Here is a 6,328-nt window from a genome sequence, read left to right as displayed (position 1 = left end):
CATTGACTTAAGTATACATTAAGTAAAATTTTGAGGCATTTGTAATTTAGTCTTTTATATTTTATATATTTTATATATAGAGTATATATACTGCTCCAAACTGTAAAATCAATATCCCGAGTAAAATGTTTCTTTTAAAAAGAAATTAGCATTTTGTCAGCTAAAGTGAAGGACTTTTGTTGCTAGATGCTATAGCTATACTTATTTGATATTGTAACTGTCATCTAAAATGGCTCTATATAATCCTTACTGTATAGAGCTATGGCTGTAGACATTGCAATAACAGACAATTGTAATAATATTATTACAGTACTCCACTGTACTGTGATATTATACTGCCTCCTGATGTTGATTTTCATTTTATTTTTGAGGGGCTCTAGCCCCTCGTATATACAGGTTTAATGTTTGTCTTTAGTTCAATGCTTGTTTTGTAAACATCATTGACAATGAAGGGAAAAGTTTGGTCTCCTTTGTATGTTCAATCACTATAATTTTAGCAGCTAAATGCTAAATCAAGTGCCACATTGCTCAAGTTTAATTAGCTTTGTTTTTCTCAGCTTACTGTTTGAAATATTTATTAACAGTTTGCAGAATTACAGTACATTTCAAGCACAACTCAATACAAAGACTGTTAACTGTGAGTGTACAGTACGACCCAATAAAGCATTACACTTGTTTACAAGAGGGTCCACCATGTTCAAATCATCAAAACAGTTAGAGACGTACAAATAGACCAAAAAGAACAGAACAACAATTCATCATAATTCACACTCACACTAGCAGTAGGCTAATATACATTCTTGCAAAAATAAAACGGACAAATTAAAAGATCAGGAAACAATGCGTGAAATGTTAATCACTGTCAAAAGGATTCAAAGATGTGTATTTGAACATTTGTCCACCAAGCTCTCATTTGACTTTAACCACATTCAATTGGCACGTCAATAGTTTTGTGCAAATAATGCATTCTCAGCTTATCTATTGAGACAATTGGAAGATGCGAAAATATGAAGACAAATAAATAAATTACAATGTCCTATATCAAAAGGGGAATTGATTTGCTAAAATGCAAAATGTTCACGTATGCTGGGTTGAAAGATTGTTATTTCTTGATGCTTTTATACATGCTCCTATATCCTACTATATAGTTAGTTAGTACAATGAGAAGAGAGAGAGAAAAAAACAAGTTCACAAGGTTAAGTACTGCACCTAAGTAAATATGAGTTATTTGTACTTTACTTGAGTTCCAGTACTTTTATTTCTACTCCTACATCACAGAGACAAATTGTACTTTTACTCGACTATACATTTACTTGAAAACTTTAGTTAATAGTTACTTTGTAGAATTTGATTATAATTACAAAACATACAGTAACCACTTCAGCCCTATATAGTATATACATTTTGGCCATAAAGAAATAGCAGATCTACAATTAAGCTCACAATGCAATGTATTGTGAGCTTGCAGATTCAGTATGCATATGCTCCTATATCCAGCAGTTTAGTGGTCGTCTGGTGCCACTCCATCGTCTGCTGCCTGATGTACTGCAGCTGGTGGAGCTTCTGCCGGGGCCCGTAGAATGAGTCGGCGTGGAGGAGCTGCTCCTTCTTCCAGAGGAACTGGACGAAGAAGACCTCTTAGTCCACCGGGACCAGCGCCAGCAGCCACCTGGTGAAACTCCTTTAACAACGCGCGCCTGACTTCTGCAAGACGAAGAATAGAGTTGTGATCATGATGAGTACTTTTACTTTTGGTAATTTAACCCATTCTGACCTGAGATCAGATTCATATGAGGTTTCCACTGGTCTGATGAACCCATGGTCTGATGAACCCATTCTGACCTGAGATCAGATTTTAAAAATGTCAGTCGTTCTTCGATTATTCAAAAATAGCAGACCTACAAGCTCGTATCACGCCACTCGGTGGCGCGATACGAGCTTGTAGATCTGCTATTTTTCAATAGCTAAAGCATAACATGATGCTGACACCAAAATGGGTTCCCGTTCAGAATGGGTTAAGTACATTTATGCCAATACTTTTGTACTTTTATTATTATTATTAGTAGTATTTCTATAATGCTGCATTGATACTTTTAATTATAAGTAAAACATGAGTACTTTTCCCACCACTGAAGCAGTAAAACAGAAGAACATCTTGTTTCAAACAGTACCTGTTGGCGATATTAACTCCTCCACAGGTTTTTCCAGAGTTCTTCCACAGGAGTTTCTGTCATCTATTTGTTGTTCAGTTAACGTTGGATTGTTGGCGGTTTGGTCTCCTTCAGCGAACGATCCTCCAACCTGTGCAGAGTTTTCACCTTGTGCACCTATGATGTGTTGCACCAAAGTTAGTCCACAGGACAGCAGCACGATGAGATAAAATGAAGGATTCATCTTTGGCTGAATTTGGATCGGAGATAATTTGGTCAGTTTCTGGGATCTGTACAAGCTCTCTCTTGCTCTTTTATATCAAGTCGGTTGACATTTAGGCATCCCTGCAGATTGTTGTTGACTCCCCCTGAATTTGCCTCTGAGGATCAATAGAGGCTTATCTTATCAATGATGTGATGTGTCATGCTGACACCGATATCAGTGTCTCCACCAGGCCGAAGGAATGGGGAGAGAGTATGTTTTGCACTCCGTCCGTCCGTCCGTCCGTCCGTCCGTCCGTGTGTCCTTCCGTCTTTCCGTCCGTGAGCAGCTAATCTCCGGCACCGTTAACCCGGTCGATGCCAAATTTTGCACACACTCCCTGGATGCCAACGATGAACCTCTGCCCCTATATAGTATATACATATTTTTGTCTCCACCAGGCCGAAGGAATGGGGGGAGAGTATGTTTTGCACTCCGTCCGTTCCGTCCTTCCGTCTGTGAACAGCTAATCTCCGGCACCGTTAACCCGGTCGATGCCAAATTTTGCACACACACTCCCTGGATGCCAACGATGAAATTTCCAGAACGGCCTGTTATAGCGCCACCAGGAGGCAGCTTTGTGAAAAACAAGTTTTTGGACAGTACACCTACAGATTTTGTCCAAACATCACGCAAATTGGTACACAGTCTCTCTAGAGCAATTCAACGAAACCGGTCTTTCAGATTTCTCATACTCCATCCTGATTGGCTAAGATTGGCTTCCAAAGTTCGCAGGAGTGCTCAGTTTCAAACAAAACGCTGCAAATCATGAACACATCGTGTGATTTCCGTGAAATTTTGCACGCATATTCCCACTAGGCCGAGGAAGAAATGCCACATGAACATTTTCAACTCAGCCTCATGGTGGTGCTATAACTGGCCGAAAAGTGCTTTTACCTCTAACTGCACGGATCTGTGGATATTCAATTCAATTCAATTCAATTCAATTTTATTATAGTGTCAAATCACAACAAGTTGTCTCAAGACACTTATATTGTTTATTATTATATTATTACACACAATATTGCGACAATGGTAACGAAAAACGAGGTCAAGCTCTGTGAGGCCGGGTCCAGGTCACACTTCTGGTGGGCTCCATGAAGAGGCCTGATCCACGGTCACACTCGGCAGTCAGTTGGGGGTTAATATTAGAGGTCCACAGAACTGCGACGGGGAGGACGAAAAGAGACTCCGGGGAGAGATTCCCCGGATGTTGGATTAGTGGCAGGCCTTACTGGAGCCTATATAGTGTATATTACAGGTACTGCTGGGAGACAAACCCACACAACAATGTACGACCATGGTATCCAGCTAGACTTGGAGACAGGTCTAGCTATAGGCTTTGTCGTAGAGAAAGGTTTTCAACCTAGTCTTGAATGTGCAGAGCGTGTCAGCCCCACGGACCGAAGCCGGGAGAAGGTTCCACAGCTGAGGTGCCTGGGACCTAAACGCCCTGCCTCCTATTGTAACTTTTGTAAGCATTTTTGCATACTGTAGACGCACTGGTGTTCTATTTGGTTTGTAGGGATCAATGAGATCTTTGAGATATTGTGGTGCCTGACCATTGAGAGCTTTGTAGGTGAGGAGAAGAATTTTGAACTCTATTCTGTATTTGACCGGGAGCCAGTGTAGGGAGGCCAGTGAAGGAGTGATATGGTCTCTTCTTCTGGTACCTGTCAGCACACGCGCCGCAGCATTTTGAACTAGGCTTTTCAGAGACTTACCTGGGCAGCATGATAATAGCGAGTTGCAGTAGTCCAGCCTTTGTATGCCAACTCCCAAGAGGCCAAGGAAAAACCTTTGCCTGGATTTTTTCCCATCTGCTCTTTATAGCGCCACCAGGAGGCCGACATATGTAAAACACATTTTCTAAAATACTCCTTCAGATTTTATCAAAATTTCACGCAAATCGGTAAACATGCTCTTCATAGTCATGTGATGAAGACGGGTTTGTTTGATTTCTCATAATCCACCCTCATTGGCTACGATTGGCTTCTAAACTTTTCAGGAGTAGCCTGCTTTGTACGCGTTTTGTACAAATCGCCACAACTACTCAACGCAGCGACCGATTGTGGTGAAACTGTGCATGCATATTCCCACTAGGCTTTGGAAGAAATGCCACTTGACAGTTTTCAAATCAGCCTCATGGTGGCGCTACAACAGGCCAAGCCGTGTCACACACACACACACACACACACACACGTTTATATTGCTATATTGCTCCTAAACATTTTGCCAAACATCACACACACACTCCTATCCTCCTGGTGGAGACCTGTGCCCAGAAGGGCAATCAGCTTAATTAGTAAAACAAACATCACATGATGGTGGTTTGAACTGTCAAACATGCAGTGGTGGAAAGCGCTTAAATAAAATGTTGAGGTACTTTAACTTTACTCGAGTATTTCCAATATTTTGTATATGGATCATCTTCAGAATTGACACACACACACACACACACACACACACACACACACACACACACACACACACACACACACACACACACACACACACACACACACACACACACACACACACACACACACACACACACACACACACACACACACACACACACACACACACACACACACACACACACACACACACACACACACACACACACACACACACACACACACACACACACACAACTTGATGAATGCTCATTTTGTACAACAGGAGGGGAGCTGAATAAATGCTAAATTTGTATTATCATTTGAACCAGGAATTTGACTCTGTAGGCCTATAAACAGCAGTGGTGGAGGAAAGTAACTTGTGCATTACTTAAAGTACAGTACAAATAACTCAAAACTGTACTTATTGGTATTTCAATGTATAAGCAATGTTTGGAACTATAGCCCATGGGCACTTTGGAACTATAGCCCATAGGCACTTTGGAACTATAGCCCATAGGCACTTTGGAACTATAGCCCATAGGCACTTTGGAACTATAGCCCATAGGCACTTTGGAACTATAGCCCATAGGCACTTTGGAACTATAGCCCATAGGCACTTTGGAACTATAGCCCATAGGCACTTTGGAACTATAGCCCATAGGCACTTTGGAACTATAGCCCATAGGCACTTTGGAACTATAGCCCATAGGCACTTTGGAACTATAGCCCATAGGCACTTTGGAACTATAGCCCATAGGCACTTTGGAACTATAGCCCATAGGCACTTTGGAACTATAGCCCATAGGCACTTTGGAACTATAGCCCATAGGCACTTTGGAACTATAGCCCATAGGCACTTTGGAACTATAGCCCATAGGCACTTTGGAACTATAGCCCATAGGCACTTTGGAACTATAGCCCATAGGCACTTTGGAACTATAGCCCATAGGCACTTTGGAACTATAGCCCATAGGCACTTTGGAACTATAGCCCATAGGCACTTTGGAACTATAGCCCATAGGCACTTTGGAACTATAGCCCATAGGCACTTTGGAACTATAGCCCATAGGCACTTTGGAACTATAGCCCATAGGCACTTTGGAACTATAGCCCATAGGCACTTTGGAACTATAGCCCATAGGCACTTTGGAACTATAGCCCATAGGCACTTTGGAACTATAGCCCATAGGCACTTTGGAACTATAGCCCATAGGCACTTTGGAACTATAGCCCATAGGCACTTTGGAACTATAGCCCATAGGCACTTTGGAACTATAGCCCATAGGCACTTTGGAACTATAGCCCATAGGCACTTTGGAACTATAGCCCATAGGCACTTTGGAACTATAGCCCATAGGCACTTTGGAACTATAGCCCATAGGCACTTTGGAACTATAGCCCATAGGCACTTTGGAACTATAGCCCATAGGCACTTTGGAACTATAGCCCATAGGCACTTTGGAACTATAGCCCATAGGCACTTTGGAACTATAGCCCATAGGCACTTTGCGGCG

Source organism: Protomyctophum parallelum, assembly GCF_964188405.1.
Source record: "Protomyctophum parallelum genome assembly, chromosome: 5".
Classification (NCBI taxonomy): Eukaryota; Metazoa; Chordata; class Actinopteri; order Myctophiformes; family Myctophidae; genus Protomyctophum; species Protomyctophum parallelum.
Note: the sequence above shows the minus strand (reverse complement) of the source record.